Source organism: Bidens hawaiensis, unplaced genomic scaffold (assembly GCF_021521415.1).
Source record: "Bidens hawaiensis isolate Kalapana, Puna unplaced genomic scaffold, B.hawaiensis_p1.1 tig00028528_1, whole genome shotgun sequence".
In the NCBI taxonomy this organism is placed as follows: Eukaryota; Viridiplantae; Streptophyta; class Magnoliopsida; order Asterales; family Asteraceae; genus Bidens; species Bidens hawaiensis.
In genome coordinates, this window is record NW_027505121.1 from 139,298 (window position 1) to 161,776 (window position 22,479).

Consider the following 22,479-nt stretch of genomic DNA (forward strand, 5'->3'; position numbering starts at 1 on the left):
ATTAAGCTCATACTAGCATGTTAACTTGATCTGTAGCAGCCAACCAACCATATCCCAAGACAATCACCACCTGCTGATTTGAATTCAACGCCATTGAAAGATCGTTCCAGATGATTTTTTTTTAATCGTGTCATTTGATTTCTTCAAAAAGAAAAAAAAATCCCCCTAACCAGATTAACAGAATTTGATACTTTCTGCTCTGAATTTTATTTTTCACAGTTTATTATATGGTTTACAATTATAAAATCTGAAAAGCAGTATTAGAATGAAAAGCAAGAAATGATAACATATATGTGAATTACTTGCATTCAAGTGGATCAATATATATTCATTCTCTTCCTCTCGTCATGATCTTGTTAACTATTACCATGACTACAACGTGTATCTTGTCCACGATCTCCTCAGCAAATATGAAAAGCTTATGTCTCCACTTATTCTTCAACACTAAAACTACCATAACACCCCAAAACCCTGTTGCAAAACCACACGTTATGTCCACATAAAACCATACCTTTTTCGGCTCATAAAACCATACCTTTTTCGGCTCATCAGTTGCTTCATATCTGCTCTTGGACCTTGCTGTTGACTCTTCATGATTGGAGCAGTTCTTCAGCAATGGAGCTCCACATAAGATCTTTGTTTCCTGCATATATTGATGGATCCATGAGGGTCTACAATTGATACCTTGTTGGAATTCGTCCTGACAAGTTGTTGTTTGACAAATTCAAATGGCTTAAAAAACTTAAAGCTGCAATGCTTGGAGGGATCAACCCGCCCAAATCATTTCCTGAGAAATCGAGAGAATTTAACGCTTTCATGTCTCCAATGTGCTCTAGGATGCCTCCAGTAAGATGATTATTGAACAAATTGAGACCCACCAATGCATGAAGTCTAGTTAATTGTAAGGGAATTTCTCCTATAAGTTTATTGCTCTAGAGATCCATGTTAATGACGAATCGCAATGTTTTAGTGTATTCCATAGTAACACCTTTCATTGCCTGAATCATCCCCTCCCCAGGATCATAATATACAGATCCGTTGAGAGCAAGAGAGTTATTAGCCATTACATGCAGTTCTCCTAGACAATAAGGAATGGATCCTGTAAAGTTGTATGCCAAATCTAAAATTTGAAGCTGTGAAATAGTGCATAAAGATTGACGAATTCCCCCATTGAAGTTATTTTCGTGTAACCTGAAAATCGTCAATGATTCAAATCTTGTTCCAAACCATTTCGGTATTTTCCCATGTAATGCATTATCACCCAAATCTAAGACCATTAACCCCCTTAAATTCCAAATTTCTTGAGGAAGCACACCACTAAAGCTATTGTCATTCATGTTTAACAAGTTCAATGATGAAATGTTCCCTATAAAACTTGGAATAACGCCATCCAGCCTATTTGAGCTTAATATCAAGGCGCTCAACTCTTTCAGATTCTCAAAACAGTTGGGAAGCTTCCCAGTTAACCTATTTCTAGAAAGATCAAGAACATATAAACCTGTCCTCTTGCACAATGAACATGGAATTGACTCATTGAAAAGGTTATTTTGAAGAAATAATAGTGGTGTATTACAATAAAAATAGTTATTAACAATATTAATTCCTCCATTAGGGAGGTTGGTAAAAGGTCCGTTGAGGTTGTTGTGAGAGAGATCTATGGAACGAATGATAGGCATCTTTTGCAACCATGTGGGAAGAGGTCCGGAAAGGCTTGCATTAGACATCACCAAACTATTAAGTTTCCTCTGATTTTGAAGCCATTGTGGAAACCCATTTTCAATCCTACAAGAACTCAAATCAATCTCTATCAATTGGAACGGGGGAAGCCATTCACGTGAAACATTAAATGTCAACTTACTATTAGAAGCTACAATCAAGTACTTCAACATTGAAAGGTTAGCAAAATGAGCTTCAAAAACTACGCCTTCCAAAGAATTGTTAGAGACATCAAGATGAAGGAGATTATTGAGTTGCCCGACTGAAACCGGAATAGTACCACTTAAGAAATTTGAAGACACTGTATGTTAGGTCCCTTTTTGTTTATTCAGTCTTTTGTATTGAACTTTTGTATGTATTGGGATTTAGTTGTTTATTTTGTTTGTATCTATGGCCCAAGGGAAATAATGTAATCAAGCCCGTTGGGCACTTGATAATGACACATTTCTCATGCATGCTTCCCTATAAATAGGAAGCATGGCATGAGAGAAAAGAACCTTTTGCCAAAACTTTCTCACTTAGACATCCTTACTTTCTTTCTAGTTCTTTCCTCTCTCTCTCTCTCTCTCTCTAACCGTTTCCTCTCTCACTCTCTTTCACTCTCTAAACCGGAAAATAAACTCTCAAGATCCGAGACCACTTAGTTGACTTAGTGTGATTTCCGCTAGCACTAAATTTGGTTGATCCAAAGATTGTTGTTAGATCCACCCGCGTCGGGACCTACAATTGGTATCAGAGTTTCAGCTCACTAGTTGAGGGTTTTTGGATCACAACCTTGGGTTTTGATCTTGGGAAAAGAAAGATAATCTTCTTGCAAAGAAAAACCACAAAAACAAGAAAAACAACAAAAATACAAAAAGAATCGGTCTCAGGTTGATAATCATGTATTAAAGTGTGTTCTTGGTGAAAATAACAAGTGTACTAGCCTTTGATCTAAAAGTTTTGGGTTTAAAAGTGTTAAAATCAAGGTTACGGGTTTTAAAATTGTTAAAAATTGACAAGTTAAAAATTCGCATCGCATGACATGAAAATCAGTGTACCAACTTTTGAAAAGAACTGACAAAATTAGGTGAACGGATCCCAATAAAGATTGTTTCTAGAAGAGTCACACTTTTTCGCATCAGAAACTTTTTCGCATCGCACAAGACTTTTTCGCTTCGCTTGAAATTGTGTTTCGCTTCGCATAACACAGTTTCACTTTGCATCACTGTTCATTAGAACTTTTTCGCTTCGCATAAGCCTGTTTCGCGCGAAAATTTTGTATGTGTTAGAATTCAAAACTGTTTAAGGACTGTCAAGTGTTTGAGACTGCTAAGATCATGACGAGCACTGATTCTGAGTTGTTGAAGGGGTACTTGCTGTTAGAAAACCAAGTGGAAACACCTACAAAGCCTCCAAAGTATATGACCTTAGATGATAACTTTGCCGATTTTAAATGGAGGTTCATGATCTTTATCTCATTGACTGACTCTGACTTAATGAGATGCTATGAACAAGGTCCTCATGTTCCCGTGACTGTTACTTAAGCTGGGGAACAACTAAAGAGTCATGAAAACTATGATGATAACGATAGGGCCTTGTTAGAACAAGAAAAGAAAGCATATCGCACTTTAACCGTTTGTCTTTCAAATGAGATCATTGAGACTCTATGTGAACACAGAAGTGCCAAGGGTTTGTGGGATGCACTTGTTGAGAAGGTTGAGCGCAATGCTGAAATTAGGGAAAACAAGAAAGCCCTATTGAAAGAAGAATTCAATATGTTCAACCATTGTCAAGGTGAAGCTGTGTTGGACTTGTTAAAGAGGTTTGAAAAGTTGATGGTTAGAATCAGGGCTGCTAGTGTCAACATTCCGAACTCTGAAGTCAACCACAAGTTAATGAATTCATTGTCGTACAGCTGGAGTACCAATACTGTGATAATCAAGAGAACCACTAATTTGAATGCCATGACAAACAATGATTTGATTTCCACTATTAAGTCATTTGAAATGGATGAGCAAATGAGAATGAGCAATCATTTGAGTTCTCTGAATCAAGTTGGGGTGGGTACTGCATCAACAATGCCAACTGCCTTCATTAGTAAAACTCAGCAAAATGTGTATCCAGTGATTACTCCAAAGTACTCATCATCTGTTGCTCCACAAGAAACAACATTTATCTCAACCGACAACCAGTCTGCTTCATCCGGTTCGAGCTCATTTCAAAAGGCAGTCGACAGTGCGGTTGAACAAGCCTTGAAAGCTCATGGGATTTCTTCATCTTCAAAATCTCAACCAAGTAAAAATTCAAGCTACTGTGAGGCTCTTCCTCTATTGAATGACTCAAATATTGCACTAGTCCATGCTTTTCTTTCAAGTCATGAAGAGCTGATGCAAGGAAATCTGCTGCCACCACAATTTGAGATAGGAGATCTAAGAGACATTCACAACAAGGATCTCGAGAAGATGGATATCAAGTATCAGATGGCTACGGTTCATAGAGCTAAAAACTTCATAAAGATGTATGGGAAAGACAGTTTCAAGGATTCTGACAGGAAGAGGATTGGTTTTGATAAGTCAAAGATTCGATGCTACAACTGCAGTGAGATGGGTCACTTTGCAAGGGAGTGCACAAAACCTCCCAAACCAACAAATGACATTCGGGTGACTGAAGTGACCGAAGAAGATAACAGCAAATCAGCTGGGAAGAAGCTTGAAGTGCACAAGCCAAGCAGCTCTGGTCCAAGAATTGGAGGTCCTCCACATAAGGGCAACTCAAGCACAAACAATAGAGCCCTTATCTCTCAAACAGAGGTCCAAATTATGGATTGGGATGATCAATTTCAGGAGCTGAATAATCCACTCAACATGGCAGGAATGGCTTTCTCTTCCAACAATGAAGCTTCTTCATCTTCAGCTGCAAGTTCTGACGCATCACCACTCGATCAGGTAAATCATAATCTCTGTTCTAAGGCTTGCATTGATAAGGTTACATATTATAGATATCATCAAAACGAAGTTTTGAAAGAAAATGCAAAACTTCGACAATTAAATGTTGAATATGTAAAAGCTGACAAGATTTACGTTGAGAAGATTGATACTCATCGTAATGATGTAGCAAATCTTAAACTTAAAATTTTTCAAAAAGAGCATGATGTTATATATTATAAAAACATAGTTAATGAATTAAAAGATGAAGTTGAAAAGTTGAAACTTGATGCTTATGATAAAAAGGAAAAAGAAAAACAAGTTGAAAGATTTGAAGCATCATCTGAGAAATTGGACGATCTTATTGGAGCCCAGAGAAGTACTAAAGTTAAAGCGGGGCTAGGATATGATTATTCAGCGGTACCTCCATCGATGAATGATAATTACACTAGCTTGCCCCACTTTAGCTATAATACTTCTCCCGAGGAAGAAATGTCATATGGGGTTGGTAGAATACCAAAACAAGTGAAATTTGTTCCTGCGGTGTCAAAAACTGCTGCTCCAATTCAATCATTTGATAAGTCTAACGTCAATGTGTCTTGTGGAGCAGGTGATGTAATCAATGGTGATTGTGGGAAGGTTAACCAGGGTTTTAAGCAAAATGGAGTGTTAGAACCCTGTTTTGAGTCTTGTGTGGGTCTAACAAAGTCAATTAATAACCCTGTTTGTAATAAAGTTTGTGAATCTATGTTGGGTAGTCTAATGTTAGGATCAAAAGCTGTATTTTGTAAAACTTCTAATGATGATATTTGTAATGACGTTTTTAATGAAACTGAATGTTCTTCTTCTGATTCAGAGTGTGAAACAGTTTTTAATGAAACCATTGAAGCTAAGGTAGATGAACAGACTGGTCCTAGTTTCTCATTAATTGATCATGATATTGAGAATTTGAGAAAACAATAATCAAATTTTGAAAATGAAAAACCAAGCACTTCCTGTAAATATGTGCCACCTAAGAAAACCTCATTTTCTCAAAATACAAATTGTAAAAATAGTTCTCAATTTTATGATCAATTTGATAGTGCCTATTACTACTCTCGACAGAAACCTAGGCAATCAAATTATTTTGCAACTCATCATTCAAATGTTTACAATTATCAGTCAGATAAGGGTTACCAACATGTTAACCAGACCGCATCACCTGCATATCTCAGTGATTATGATGTCTATAAATGAAACCAACAGAAGTGTTGCTTTGTTTGTGGAAATCCATCTCATCTTGCAAGACATTGCAAGAACTGGCACAAACAACAAAAGGATTTAAACAGTAAGTTTGGTTAGACATTTTCTAAGGTTGATCCAAAACCTAAGAAAATGTCTAACCAAACTCACTCCACTGCCAGTGAGACAGATTTCAAACCCAAAAGCGAGAAGAAAATAAAGAAACCGTTTTGTCTATCCCAGAGGGAAAGAAAAGGTTAGCAAAGGGTTCAGAAGCTGAAAAGCTGAAGGGCCCTTCAAATGTTTTCAACAAGAAACACACTGAGGACTTTATTGTTAAGTCCAAACCCAAGAGAAGGCAATCCAGAAAACCGTTTCAAAACCGAGGAAATCATAATTCAAGTTCCTAGAGGGATTGCTCTTCTGATTCCAATTCTCCAAAAGACTATATTTTTAGGAATCATAAAATTAAACTGGGTGATTTTCTGTTTAATTTTCCCGAGACAAGCACGTCTCGGGAAACCCTCCACTAACTAGCTGTTCATGTGTGTAGGGTCAGCCTGGAAGGCCTGTCAATAGTATTTGGTAGTTAGACAGTGGCTACACCCGACATATGACAGGAGATGAGTCCATGTTGTTTGACATCAAACCTTTCGACGGTGGGCATGTCTCTTTTGCTGGTGATGTAGGAGGAGAGATTACAAAACAAGGCAAGGTCTCCAATGGTACATTGACCTTTGATGAAGTCAACCTGGTTGAACATCTCAATCACAACCTTCTCAGCGTGTCACAAATCTGCGATAAGCATTACTCTACTCTTTTCACAGAAAATGAGTGTCTTATTCTTAAACCAGGTTTTAAAGTCCCTGAAGAATGGATTTTGTTGCGTACTCCGAGGCACAATGATGCTTACATTCTGGACATGAGAAGTAATTATTCCATGCGTGCTGCTTCTTGTTTGATGTCCAAGGCCTCGAAGAACGATTCATCCTTATGACATCGACATTTGGGTCACGTCAAAGGTGACCATGTGAGAGGTTTGCCCGTAAAATATTTTCATTGTGCTGAAAAATGTTTATCTTGCTCAAAATGCAAACAGCACAAACTCCCTCACAGACCCAAGACTGTCAATTCCATAAGCTCCACTCTTCAACTGCTACATATGGACCTCCTCGGTCCCATTCAACCAATGGAAATAGGTCGAAAAGCCTATTGTCTGGTTATTACTGATGCTTTTTTGCGTTTCAGTTTGACTTTCCTACTAGGACACAAGGATGAGACTGCTCAGTTTCCGCTCTGGTTCATCATTTTGGTTGAGAACCAAACTGACAAAAGAGTCAAGTGCATAAGAAGTGATAACATAACAGAATTCTGCAACAAAACCGTCAATGACTTCTGTCACAACAAGGGAATCGTTCGTTAGTTTAGCGCACCTTACACTCCCGAACAAAATGGGGTGGCTAAAAGACAAAACCATACATTGGTTGAAGCTGCTAGAACCATGCCGTCATACTCCAAACTTCCTTTATTTTTCTGGGGTGAAGCTATCAACACTTCCTGCTTTACCCAGAACCATGTGTTGCTAAATAATAGACTGAATAAGACACCTTATGAAGTCTTTTATGGAAACAAGCCAAGGGGAAATTTCTTCAGGATGTTTGGATGTCCCTGCACCGTGCTACAGACAAACGTTGCTACAACTTCCAAGTTTGCTGAAAAAGCGGATGAGTGCTACTTTGTTGGTTATTCTGCCGACAAAAGTGCTTATCGTGTCTACAACAAGAAAACACTAGTGATCTAGGAATCGTACAACATTGACTGGCAAGAATTGAATCCCACCGATGCACACACTAGTCCAAATTGGATGTTTGACTATGAAGGACTGTTCAAACAATTTCGAGGAATGTATACAGCACCGGCTGTTTCTCCTGTTCCCACTGTTGTGACAACGCAAGCTCAATCTGAAGACGATCAATCAATACTAATGCCCGCTATTTTGAGAGGTCTGGAGGATGTTCAAGTAGCTGCACCCGCACCTGTACTAAATGTTCCACCCATAGGTAACCAACCAGCCCCGATAATTGAAGTGCAGCCTTCTGCAGTCTCTATTGAGGTGCCCACCGTCGAAGACGCCTCCGATTCAGATACGGATTCGTATGTGTCTGCTGACAATGTGGAAGATCATGTTAAAAATGTCCAGACTAATCAAGCAGTGGATCCTCCAGCAGAACCGAGTGTAGTTGAATCTGTTCCTACACCTCCCTCAGAAAAAGAAAATCATGGTAATGCTGAAGAGACTGATCAAGCTAACGTGCAGAATGAACCTATTCAGAATGGAGCTTCTGGAAGCACCGACTCAACGTCAGTTCCGGCCATAGTGGTGCCGTTCTATGACAACCTATGGGAGGGTCCCATTGCTCAGGAACATTTGGTTGGTCAAGATAAAGGTGCAAGTGAACCTCCAACCAAATGCTCCTGTCAATGTGACTATTGTCTTTCATCCCATAGAGAGCTTATCAATCGAGCTGGAGGAAACACCAGTGGAGCATGTTGACCAAATTCCACAGTTACCAATTCACCGTCGACATCCGACTGAGAACATAATTGGAGATCCTTCCGCTGGCATTCAAGGACTACAAGGTTGCAAGGTTGCATTGAAAGAGAACTCCTGGGTTGAAGCAATGCAAGAAGAGTTGTTACAGTTCAAGAAGTTGAATGTTTGGAGGCTAGTGAAGAAGCCAGAACATAAGAAGTCGATCGGAACAAAATGGGTGTTCCGGAATAAGAAAGATGACAAGGGGTTATCATTAGAAACAAAGCCCGGCTTGTTGTGCAAGGCTTTTGGCAACGTGAAGGACTTGATTACGATGAAGTCTATGCACCGGTAGCCAGATTAGAAGCAATTCGTATCTTTCTGGCATACGCCTCGGACATGAACTTCAAAGTGTATCAAATGGATTTAAAGACTGATTTCTTGTACGGAATGGTAAAAGAAGAGATCTATGTCAGTCAACCTCCAGGTTTTGAAGATCCAAGTCATCCTGATCACGTTTACCGTCTTGACAAAGCACTTTACGGTCTTCACCAAGCACCTCGTGCATGGTATGCCACACTGGCTGATCATTTAGTGAAGAACGGATACAAGAGAGGCATTTTCGATCAAACTGTCTTTGTCAAGAAGGTTAAGGGTGATTTGATTCTCGTTCAAGTGTATGTTGATGACATAATCTTCGGGTCCACGAATAAGGATCTGTGCAAGGATTTTTCGGAGTTTATGCAACAGCGATTTGAGATGAGTTCCTTAGGGGAGATGACATTCTTCCTGGGCCTAAAAGTTGAACAAAAGAAGGACGGGACTTTAATTCATCAAGAAAAGTACGTTCATGACATTGTTCAGAAATTTGGATTCAAGGACTCAACGACTTTCATGACACCAATCGCCGTGCGACCTATTCTCGCTCCTGATCCATCAGGAAAACCAGTCGATCAACACTTATATAGGTCCATGATTAATTCGCTAATGTATCTCACGGCAAGCAGACCGGACATCATGTTCCCTGTTTGTTAGTGTGCCAGATATCAGTCAGACCCGAGAGAATCCCACATCACGGCTGTCAAGCGTATTTTCAGATACTTGTAAGGAAGACCACGTTTGGACTTTGGTATCCAAAAGAATCATCCGACAGTGATTATGGGGGATGCAACTTGGACAGAAAATCAACATCGGGTGGATGTCAATTCCTGGGAGATCGGTTGATTTCTTGGCAATGCAAGAAGCAAGTTACTGTATCCACCTCCACAGCAGAAACCGAGTACATAGCCGCATCCAGCTGCTGCTCTCAAGTGATATGGATCTAGCATCAGCTGTTGGATTACGGTTTGAATTTCTTTAATACAGCGATCAAATGTGATAATGAGGCGTCCGTTGCAATTGTTAAAAACCCGGTCTAGTACTCTAAAACTAAGCACATCGACATCCGGATACACTTTATTCGTGTTTCTTTTGATCGTAAGCTTGTGAACATAAAAAGGGTCCATACTGATTATAACTTTGCAGATCTTTTTACCAAAGCCTTTAGTCATGCCCGTTTTGTTTTTCTTGTTGAGTCATTGGGCATGATTTCTTTTGAGTAAATTTTATCCTTTTGTTTTAAAATTGTAAATATTTTTAAAATATGTCACAATTTTAGAGGGAGAAAATAAGTTAACTTTAACTCACCAAAAAGATTTTCAATTTACTTCAAGAAAAACCAAAATCAAGTCACTTGACTTAACAAAAAGATTTCATTTTTATATATAATATTAATTTCATCTTTTCTCCTATTTAAAAAAATCTCAGAAAATTCAAAAAGTATTATCCTATTTAGAGGGAGCTCCTTCATAGAGGGAGTCGGATATTTAAAATTTTTCTATTAAGAATTTGATCCGACCATGTGGAAAGTGATAGTACATTGGTATGTAATAATTCTAGCGCAATAAAATATTAGATCAAAAGGCTACAAGGTCATTCATCGATGTATAGGTAGGTTTGACAAACAAGTAAGTGTTAGGTGATATAAACTTAAACTATTGTCGTTGCTAGTGGCTATACGTTTAAGAAGCGGTTGCATGATTCCGTTAAAGTCATATCAATGAAGGAAGAAATGTAATTACACATGTCATACCCAAGCCTCTCTTTAATTTATCACAGTTGTCTTATGAAAATATGTGTCAATTTTTATTTGAGTCAAGAAAAGCTTCATAGAAAAATAGGAGAAAGAAAAACAAAAGAGTCAAGAAAAGAAAAAGAAAAACACAAAAACTGTAGGGCCAATATTATATATTGTTTTTAGGATTGTGTATGTCATTTTAGTTTGCTTTTAGTCGGTGTAGTACGTACTCGGTACGTTTACTTTGTAAGTTTATTGTGTAAACTTTGGAGAAATGGGGACCCTATATAAAGGCCACTTAACCCATTTCCCCACACCAACTCTTTCACAACTCTTGGAAATAAAAAGAATTTCTCTCTCTCTCTATCGTCTTCTTCTTTCTTTCAAGAAAATAAACCAAACAAACGAAGATCCGAGATCCGAGTGTCGTTGGTGATTTCCGCTAACCAACAACACGGATTGATCAGAGTCAAGTCTTGAGATCCATTTAGAGGACCTACAAGTGGTATCAGAGCTTTTGGCTCGACTTTTTGTGGTTTTCGGGTCAAACTTTTCGGATTTTGATCTTAGTTTTGTTGGATTTGATGTTGATTTCGTGTTACTCATCTCTTTTTGAGTCCCTTACACCTTAGAAACACACGAGAATCACCAAATCTAAGTTTTTAGTATTTTAAGTTTTTGTGACTAATCTCAGATTCGGCTTAAAACTCAGATCTAGGCCGATTTATTGATTTTTAGACTAAAGTCTTTTTGACCTTTTGGAAGTTTGGGTGTTATGTTCTCAAAAAAAAAATCGCATTAGGTACTGTAGCAATCGCGCGGGGGTACTGTAGCAATCGCATGGCGAGGTACTGTACCACTTCGCGCGGGGGGGGGGGGGGGGTACCGTAGCAACTCATGCGAAAAAGGTATTTCGCATGCACTGTAGCAACTCATGCGAAACACTGTAGCAACTCGGTACTGTAGCAAATCATACAAAACACTGTAGCAACTCATGCGAAACACTATAGCGACTCGGTACTGTAGCAAAAAAAAAATTAAATTATTTTCAAAAAAAAAAATCTAATTGAGTTAAAAAATGTCTTACGAACCTAAGCTTGGAGGAAATCTGGATATGGGAGAAAGCCGAAAGGAAATATTAGAAAAAGAATTCGACATGTTTACACATATTAAAGCAGAATCGGTTTCTTCTCTCATCAACAGATTTGAGTCACTCTTCATTAAAATGAGAAGTGTCGGTATTATCAATGGTTTGTCTGAGATCAACATGAAGCTGTTGAATTCACTGCCTTATACATGGAGCATCAATGTGGTTACCATCAAAAGAACCACAAATCTGTATACCATGACACTCTTAGAGTTGGCTTCTACCATCAAGTCTTTTGAAATAATGGAAGATAAACTCCAAATGAACAATCAGTCCAAAGAAAATAAAGTTGGGACAAGTAATAAAGTTGGGACAAGTGCTACCGGTAAAAGCAGTCATGCATGTCCTATCATTCCCGACACATCACTAGTTAATGAGGTAAATTACAATCTGTGCACTCAAGCTTGTGTTAATAAGGTTACATATTATAGATACTTACAAGACGAAGTTTTGAAAGAAAATGCAAAACTTCGTCAATTGAACACTGAATATGTAAAAGCTGACAAGATCTACATTGAAAAGATCAAAACTCATCACGATGATGTAGCAAATCTTAGACTTGAAATTTTTCGAGAAAAGCATAATGTCATTTATTTTAAAGACATAATTAATGATTTACAAGAAGAAATTATGAAATTAAAACTCGAAGTTTCTGATAAGAAAGAAAAACAAAAACAAGTTGAAAGATTTGAGGCATCATCTGAAAAATTAGATGATCTTATTGGAGCCCAGGGAAGCGCTAAAGTTAAAGCGGGGTTGGGGTACGATTACACTGCCGTACCACCACTATTCAATGATAACTACACCAGTTTGCCCCACTTTAGCTATAATACTTTTTCAGAGGAAGAAATGGAATACGGGGTTGGTAGAATACCAACGCCTGTGAAATTTGTTCTTGCTGCCTCTCAAACTGCTGCTCCAGTCCCATCATCTGATAAATCTGACATCAATGTGTCTTGTGTAGCAGGTGATGTAAATGGTGGTGAATGTGGGACGGTTAACCTGGGTTGTAAGCTAAAAAGAAAGTTAGAACCACGTTTTGAATCATGTGTGGATCTAACCAAAACTATTAACAATCCAGTTTGTAATAAAGTTTGTAAATCCATGTTGGGAAGTTTAAAGTCAGGGTCAAATTATGAATTTTGTGAAAATTCAAGTGATGATAGTTGTACAAACGTTTGCAATGAAAATGAATGTTCTTCTTCTGACTCAGATTATGAAACCGTTTGTGATGAAACTTTTGTTGAAAAATGTGTCAATGAAAGTAGACCTGTTGAAGTGAACATATCAAGTTGTTCATCATCAAGTTGTGAGACTAAGGATAATTCAAGTAAAAGCAAAGTTTTTGAAAAATGAAAAGGCAAGTACTTTTTGTAAATATGTTCCACCAAATAAACGATCATTTTCTCAAACAACCAATCAATTTAGAAATCCTCAGCCATACAACTTCTATGATAACAACTACTATGGTCATTATCAACAAAATTTTGTTGATCCATATTACACAAATGTGTTTTATAATCATGTTCCTTTCCAAGGATCACCTTTCCCACCACACCAACCACATTATAGTTCAGATGAGTTCTTTGGCACTCCCAGGAGAAAGTGTTGTTTTGTGTGTGGTCACTCTTCTCACCTTGCAAGACATTGCAAGCACTGGTTCAAGCAACAGCTTGATATTCAAAGGTGGCTTAGTCAGTCCCCAAAAGAAGCTTTTAGTAGCCCTGATTCAAGGACTGATCAAGTTGATAGTGAACCCAATGAAATGGATGTGAGATCCAAGGTTAATAAAGTAAAACGCAAAAAGAAACCTTTTTGGAAAACCAAGAAGGATAAAATCAAAAAGGATCCTAAGACTGTAAAGTCTGAGGATTCACCAAACAAAATTCAAAAACAAGAAAAGAAAAGTCCAAAATTGTTAAAACCAAGGAACAAGTTTTTGCTTGGATTCCTGAGGACCGCTCTTCATCAAGTGAGGCTCCAACAAGAAATAAATGGTTTCAGGATATAAAATCAAGTTTGGTCGATTTACGGTTGACCTTCCCGGGACAAAAGTATCCCGGGAACCCATGTTTATTTGAAAGCTTAGTGCATGCAGGGTCAATCAAGGAGGACTATCAATAGTATTAGGTACTTAGATAGTGATTGCACCCGGCATATGATGGGAGACGAACCCTTGCTATTTGATGCTAAACCATTCGATGGCGGATTCGAGTCTTTCATAAGCGACATAGGAGGACAAACTTCAAAGAAGGGAAGCCTAATTTAAATGGTTTAACAACAACTTTCGAGCGTTTCTCAACTAACCTCATCCAACTACTTCTCTCAAGTGATGGATCCAGCATCAGTTGTTGGATCTCGGTTTGAATCTCTTCAACTTTGTCATACAATGTGATAATGCATGCTTAAGATAGTCCATCTGACAACAACTTTGCTGACCTTTTCACTAAAACCATCGATCATGCTCGATTTGAATATCGAGTCGAATAGATCGGCATGATCAATTTTGATTAAAAAAAACTATCTATCTTTTTGTATATAAAATTGTAAATATTTTTCAAATATGTCACAATTTTAGAGGGAGAAAATGAGTTAAGTTTAACTCACCAAAAAGATTTTCAATTCATCTTATGAAAAGCAAAAACAAATCAGTGATATAAACTTAAATATCTGCCTATGCTAGTGGTTACACGTTATGAAGCGGTTGCCGACTCCAACTAAAGTCATATTAATGAAGCTTGAAATGCAATTAAACATGTCATACCCAAGCCTCTCTTTACCTTATCACAGTTGTCTTATGAAAAATCAGTGTCATTTTTTATTTTTATTGAGTCAAGAAAATAATCAAGTAAAGTGTCAAGAAAAGCAAGAAAAAGAAAAACAAAAGAGTCAGAAAAGTAAAAGAAAAAGAAAAATCAAGAAAAAGAGTCAGTTCTAGGAATTTTAACTTCTGCGTTATTTCTTTATTTATTTTGATTCAAGCCTCGGACTTTTTCCTGCGCGATAATATGGTATTATCCGACCTGATTGTTAAGGCCCTGAATCTTCTGCTTTGTTTTATTTTCTTTCTTTTGTTCAAGCCTTGGACTTTCTCTGCGCGATAATATGGTATTATCCGACCTGATTGTTATGGCCTGAACTTCTGCTTTATTTTAATCTTTATAGATCGAGTTAAGTGTACAAAGTTTCAAGTGCACAAAGTCAAAGTGTCAAGTGTGTTAATAAGATTATTGTGATCAAATAAGAAAGGTTTAAGTCAAGTTGAGGTGACATGTGAAAGCAAATTAAGCCCGAGGTATGATGGAGTCTGTAATTTGTCGGATTAAATGGGGACCACACAAGCATTGTGCCTAATTGTACCTTAACGTATCATGTTGACATCAAATACTTGTTAAGTTTAAAGTGGACAAATTATATCTACAATCGACTTTGGGTTCTTGGCATAATAATGCCCAGATAGAAGTGTGATCTAAAACGTTAACAGATAATGTGATTCCATGTTGTGATTTTTCTCAGAAAAATAATTTTGTAAACTTTTAAAGTAAATATTTTTGATAAATAATATTAATTTCATCTTTACTCCTATCTTATTTTTGTTTTATTTTTTGTTTCAACTTTAAAATAATTATGTATATATTTTCGTTATTTTTAAAATATATGAAAATGCCAAAAAGATTTTAAACTTTTTATTATGTTCGTACATATTTTGTTAAACTTTGTTTCATTCAAAATCATGTATTTTGTTGTCAAGGTCGTTCATGCAAAGTTCCTTGGAAATCTGGGACTTAAACAAATCATTTACAAGTTGAGAGACTGAAATTGGGAGGGTCTGTGAACAAATTCTTCTTTGACCCTCGAGAGGGTCTGTGAACAAATCTTATTCGTTCTAAGTTTTGTGCAGTTATACATGGACAAGTAGATCAAGATCTAGTCTGCTTGGAGTTGCAGATGTTGAAGCACTTAAAAGAAAACGAGAACGTGAAAGTTGGTGGTTGAACCTAAAAAGGAACTGATTGTATCTGAAGACAAGGAAAGAAACCAGTCGGCTCAAGAAAGTCAACAAAAGAAAATTAGATGTCGAGCCTCCCGCATCTGATGTTTCTAAAATTTGCTGTTGACGATCGAAAATAAGATAAGAACTAGAAAATAAAGAATTGTTCAAGATCCAATCTGGTTCAAGATCCTGAATCAAGACAAGTACTAAGTTTCAAGAAATAAAGACGAAGCAAGGAACTTGACGAAGGTTCCTCGACATACTCAATCCTAGAGGGAGATTGTACGGCCAATATTATATATTGGTTTTAGGATTGTGTATGTCGTTTTAGTTTGCTTTTAGTCGGTGTAGTACGTACTCGGTACGTTTATTTTGTAAGTTTATTGTGTAAACTTTGGAGAAATGGGGACCTATATAAAGGCCACTTAACCCATTTTCCCACACCAACTCTTTCACAACTCTTGGAAATAAAAAGAATTTCTCTCTCTCTATCTTCTTCTTCTTTCTTTCAAGAAAATAAACCAAACAAACTAAGATCCGAGTGTCGTTGGTGATTTCCGCTAACCAACAACACGGATTGATCCGAGTCAAGTCTTGAGATCCATTTAGAGGACCTACAAAAACAAAATGAAAATCAAGAAAAAGAGTTAATTAGGATTTTAATTTCTGATTATCTCTTCATTTATTTTGATTCAAGCCTTGGACTTTCTCTGTTTGTAGTCATACAAGATCTAATTGTTAAGGCCGTGAATCTTCTGGTTTATTTTAACTTTTCTAGATCGAGTCAAGTGTGCAAAGCACAAAATGTCAAGTGTACAAAGTACATAGTGTCAAGTATGTTAATAAGAGTACTGTGATCAACTAAGAAAGGTTTAAGTTAAGTTGAGGTGAAATGTCAACACAAACTAGGCCCGAGATATGATGGAATCAGTAACATGACTGATTAAGTGGGGACCACATAAGTATTGTGCCTAATTGAATCTTAAATGTATCACTTTAACATCAAAACACTTGTCAAGTTAAACATATGGAATATATCTATAATCGATGATGAACTTATGTCACAATAATATCAAATTGGAAACGCGATCTAAGCTTTGCAAATCAATATGATTCCACGTTGTGATCGTTCTTAACGATTTTATGTAAATTAATTCAATATTATCTTTAACTTCAAATATGTTTTAATTTTCTTTTATTTTGTTTTGTTTTTATTTTCTAATATATTAAGTACTTGTATAGTTAATATTTAAGTTTTATTTTAATTTTAATTTTATTTTATTTTTATTTTTATTTCATTTTTGTCTTTATTTTTAAACAAATTTTACTTTATTTATTATGTTTTGCTAAAGAGATCATCCGTGCAAACGTTAACAGTTATGGACCGACAAAAGAAAATCAAGAAAAATAAACAAGTGCTTGGATTCGGTGGGTAAATGTTTTTGGGGTTTGAATATACAAATGTTTTTAAAGACCGAGGACCGAGAGTGTAATTTTCGGTGAATACTCGCGATATTTTGACCTTATCTCTTTTACTATTCACCAAAACATTTCACTTATTCTCTCTCTTCTCTCTCTTCATCTTTACTCTCAAACCCTAACATTTCACTTGAATCTTCAAAATACGGCCACTCTTTATCATCTTTGATGATGAATCCAGATCCAACTCCCTCGGTATAACTTCATAAACACCATGTTCCTTCGTTCATCTCATTTTATAGGGTTCACGCAAATCTAGACGGGGTTCTAATGAACCATCGGCCTAGATCTGAGGATAGATCTTCAAATTGATGTTGCTTTAAAGATTATCACATATCGATTAGGCTTTAGTTCATGTTTGTCACCATTAATTATTAGTTTTTAAAGTTTATTGTATAAAGTTTGTAGATCTAGGTTAGTTCATGTGTTCAAGGGTCCAATTGACCAAGCAAACCAAAGGGTTTCTCTTTCAAACCCTCCAGATCTCTGATTGGGTCTTAACGACCATGTTGAAAGGAAAAGGAATCAAAAACAGGGCTAAGGAACTTTGTCGCATGGAAAGGGGTTTCGCTTCGCTTGGCCATGCGAAGCGAAATGCGTTCTGTTTCACTTCGCCTGGTCATACGAAGCGAAATGCTTTCTGTTTCGCTTCGCCTGGTCATGCGAAGCGAAATGCTTTCTGTGTCGCTTCGCCTGGTCATGCGAAGCGAAATGCATCCTTGTTTCGCTTCACCTGAACATGCGAAGCAAGATGCCTTTATATTTCGCTTCGCATCCCATGCGAAGCGAAATAAGATTCATGCAAAATTCTTATACTTAGCAAATTTTTCAGATTGATGAACTAAGGACTGTTTTTACCTACTGGACTGTTTGGGACTGTTTTACCCTTGGACTAATTTGGACATATAATGAATGTATATTATGGACTAATTGACTTGTATATACACTAAAATTAACTTATCAACTTATTAAAACTAAAATGTACATAATTATTCAACTATAAGTAATTAACTAAATTAAATAATGTGTAAATATTTAAGTCTTTTGTGTATATCTTATCTTATATTGTTTAACTTTGTTTAATGATGATTCTCATATCTAAATGAATGATTTATGGGTCATAATCAATTTTGTGTTCTCGAGCTTCCAAAGGCCAAAGCTGACAAGGTGTTCACATCTATGGTGAAATGGCTAAGACAGTCACCCCTTTCACATGCCATCTCTGCAACCTCACTATTCTTGGTGTTTTGTTGAGCACCAAAGGCAAGGGACATCAGTATGTAGGACCAAGACCAGGTCTTAAGTTCGGTTTATTAGAGGAAACGGAGCCTGCTGGGGATGAGGCGTCTGTTGAAAGTGGAGAGATTTCTGAGCGAGGCTGAAGAAACAGATTCATCTGATGAACCAGCTGAGGGCAAAACAAAGGGTAAGCATGACTTAAAGAGGAAGGCTTCGGACAAGCTTTCTGTTCGGGGTTCTTTTAGAAAAGGCAAAAAGGTTGAAGTTGAAGAGGAGGAAGAAGAGGAACAGCAGCCCCTCAAGCGTATCAAGAGACTTGGAGACTCCAAGAAGCCTCCTAAGCTCATTGTCAAGCTTCCTTCCAAAGGTAAACCCTCTAACCCACCTGTAGTTACACAAGAAACCTTAGCCAAAGTACTTAAAGACCTAGACGTGGCCAAGATTCAAATTCCCGCCTATAGGAAACCCAAAGCCAAAAAGAAAACCAAAGCCAAACAGACCAAAACCATGCTCCATGATTCTCCTGACTCCTCACCCGAACACTCACAAATGGACCAACCTATATCATCCTTTCTACCACGTTTACCTGAATCCCCACCAAAATCACAACCACAACCTACAACTCCACTCGAACAACCAACCCAAACTGAGCCCGAGCCATCCCAAACCACAATACCAACCACACAACCCACATATGAAACAATACCGCCCACGATATTCACATCTTCCATCTTTAGCTCACCAATCCAAACCACAAGCTTATGGAGCCAAACCGTCATTACCTCACCACCACCAAAACAACCAACACCCTTAAACTTAGAACCCATACCATACACCTCCATATTCTCAAAACCACCCACTTCCACAACCTCACCTTTACCGACCCAATTACCACCCATTACAACATCACCTGTCCAAACAACCTCACCTCCACCAACCTAATCCATTATCCTACCTGTACAAACAACCTCACCACCCATCCTGTCCATGACCCCACCTTCCACAATATTCTCACCAAAACCCATCACCAAGGGGAAGTCTTTGACACCTCCGGTGTAAGCCGATCCTATCCTCGATAGGATCGTCGTACTGGAGGAATCAAACGCCAAGAGGGCTGAACGTGAGATGGTGTCCTTACTTTTATCAAAGATTTGAAGAAAAAAAAGATTGAGGATGAAAAGGAGAAAAGGAAATTGAAGGAGAGGGACAGGTATTGGAGGAGCAGAAAGAGCTGAGCGATGCTCTTATTGAAAGTCAAAGATTGATGCTCAACACACTCCACGCTAGAATCCTGAACCAACATCTACTGATGAATCATGAAGCCTCTGAAAATGCTAACCTGAGGGCAGACCACTCGAGGCTTGGTGATAGAGTGGCTACACGTGAAAGGAACCTACCCTCTGCCACCATACTTGAAGAAAGATTGTTCAAGAAGATTGATGACACAATGACCAAGTGGGATGTTGAAAAGGAGGCGACCAACTCCAGGGTATCTGTCATTAAAGATCAATTGGGCTCATCTGACTGTATCAATACACTTGTTGCTGAGAACACAAAACTTCGAAGCGAGATTGAGGCCCTTCAAGCAAAACTGGCTGAACAAGAAAGTATCAATGAACGCCAGTCAAAGCTTAATGAGGAGTTCATATGCAAGCTTAATGGTGATGATGAGGATGGTGAAGATGAGGAAGACGATAACGTCCATGATAGTTTTGACGAGGATGATGACAATAATGATGGTGGTGACGGCGGAGACGGAGGAGCCGGTGTAGTAAGGTCAAGTTCAGTAAGTTTCCCATGGAATGTCTGAATAGGACCCGTTAACTTGTTACTAGATAGGTCTAAGACTTTTAATAATCTTAATTTTCCCAAAGATTCTGGAATTGATCCATGCAAGTAATTATTAGAAAATCCGTCATACACATTAGATAGATATAGGCCTTTTAAATTTGTCATTCTTCCAAGGGATTCTGGAATTGTACCTTTTAAACTCAAAGTCAAATCCAACCATTCCAAAGCATACTGGGTGCACTCTGATATGTTTGTTGGCGAGCTAGTCAATTCTATGAAAAACTTGTTATCACACTCATTTGTTTTAGGTGACAATGTCTCCATATTCACACATCTTCAAACTTCTCAAATAAATTAAAAGAAAGGTCAACTTCTTGAAGATTAGGCATAATAGGAACTGATAAATTCAAAGAGCTACCCGAAAGGTCAAGGACTTGTAGAGAAGTCATGTTTGCTAAAATGGATGGAAATCTCCTAGGGAAGGAATTGCTGCTAAAATCCAAGTGTTGAATGTTAGAAATGATCGTGAAATTAAGATGAGTATAAGCAAAATTCATCTCTTCTAATTAGTTAATGAAGCTCTAACAGAGAAGGGATCATGCTTAGCAAGCTTGCAAAGTTAAAAGATCAATAAATTCTAGGGATGTCATGTTTTGTGAAAAGTCAGGGGGTTGACCTACGAAAGTATTATCACTAAGATCCAGGTGTCTGATGTTGGAAAGTCTAGTGCTGGAATTATGAAAAGGACTAAGGTTGGCATTAGAAAGGCCGGAGTCTGATAAACGTAACTCCTTTAGTGAAGGAATCATGTAAAGCACAATGTCAAGGTTTTTCGCCCCACTAAGAAGCACAGAACTCAAGTCAAGATGCTCGAGCAACGAAAGCCCAGAAATCCATGCCATATCATGTGCCACAAGCTCATGTGGGCTGTCTGAACTAAGATCAAGACTCACCAAGTTAGAAAAATTTCCAATGTGATGAAGAATAATGCCAGAAAATTTTGCATTAGAGAGATTGAAGTAAGTGAGTTGTTTCAAGGATCCAATGAACCCAGGGATCTGGCTTTCTTGAAAATCATTCCCGCTCAAATCTAAGATTTTAGATGCTTCAACTCTCCTAAAGAAGTGCTAACCTCATTACTGATCAAGTAGTCGTCATCATAAAAAAAAGTAGCCGTGAAATCATTGATAAAAGGATCATCGTCAATAAAACCACATCTGAGATCAAGACTTTCAACGTTTCCGGTGACACTGTCACAGTGGACTCTTTCCCAGCAACAACAATTGTTGCCAGCCCATGATGACAACATACCAAAGTCATCTTTGACACTGTATTTGAACTTGAGAAGAGCTAGTCGCTCATGCTCAAAGCACACCACCGTTGTATTTTGAGCACCCAAACAAGTATTTGTGTTGGCAACCAGAAAAGTAGCTATACAAATGAAATAGAGCCACAAGCCCCATCGATTCCCCATTATCTAATCCCACTGCCAAAGTTAAGCTGGTGAAATTAAAAGTGAAATGTAAAGATGGATTCTTATGATGAAGATGGTTTCTTGAGATTAACCAAAACTAGTTCATTTATAGATCCAGAATGTGTACAATTAATCATTGTCAACTTGTCATGGAAGGCTTGAATGTCCAAGACCTTCACACAAATCATTTTGTTTAATACGTGTCATTTTTACATGCAGTCCTCTCATTTATTTTCAATTTCTACTATTTTGATAGGTGGCATGTCTCTTCATCAAGCTTTCTTAGGCTGCGTGCTATGGGCTCCGTGGAGGGGGGAGAAGGGCGCGGTGGGGCTGCGAACACCACCGGGGGGCACGGTGGGGTGGGGAGCGGTGGGGTGTGCGGTGAAGGGGAAGGTGGGTGCGGAAAGATGGTGGAGGTGGGGCCCACCCCAACGCTTAATAAAAAAGAGCCGTTAAAAAAAATTAATAATTAAATATTTCTATATAAATTCAAACCTTTTTCTCAATTTTACTCAAACAACTTTCAACTTCACATCAAATTTAGCCATCTTCATACCAAATTTAACCATCTACACACCAAAAACAAATTAACCATGATTCCTAACTCGAACCCGATCCCGAACCCAAACCTGAACACAAGCCAGGTTCAACACCGAACCCAAACCCGAACCCAAACCAAAACCTGTGGGATCCGAGTTGTATGTGGTGGGCTAGTTTGCTCACAAATAACGTCGACCTTAGCAACCCGCTCTATGCAAACCAACAATGACTGATTATTCCTCCACCCATGCCACCGTTTACCCCCGATATGTTCTTTCAGGCGCCAATGTCGTATACGTCCTCGCAAGTACCACAAACCC

At 37.9% G+C, this 22,479-nt stretch overlaps 1 pseudogene; it reads right to left on the minus strand.

Annotated features, from left to right (window-relative positions):
* Positions 1–307: 307 nt before the first annotated feature.
* LOC143610860 (receptor-like protein EIX2) lies at positions 308–21,616 on the minus strand (annotated as a pseudogene).
* Positions 21,617–22,479: the final 863 nt, after the last annotated feature.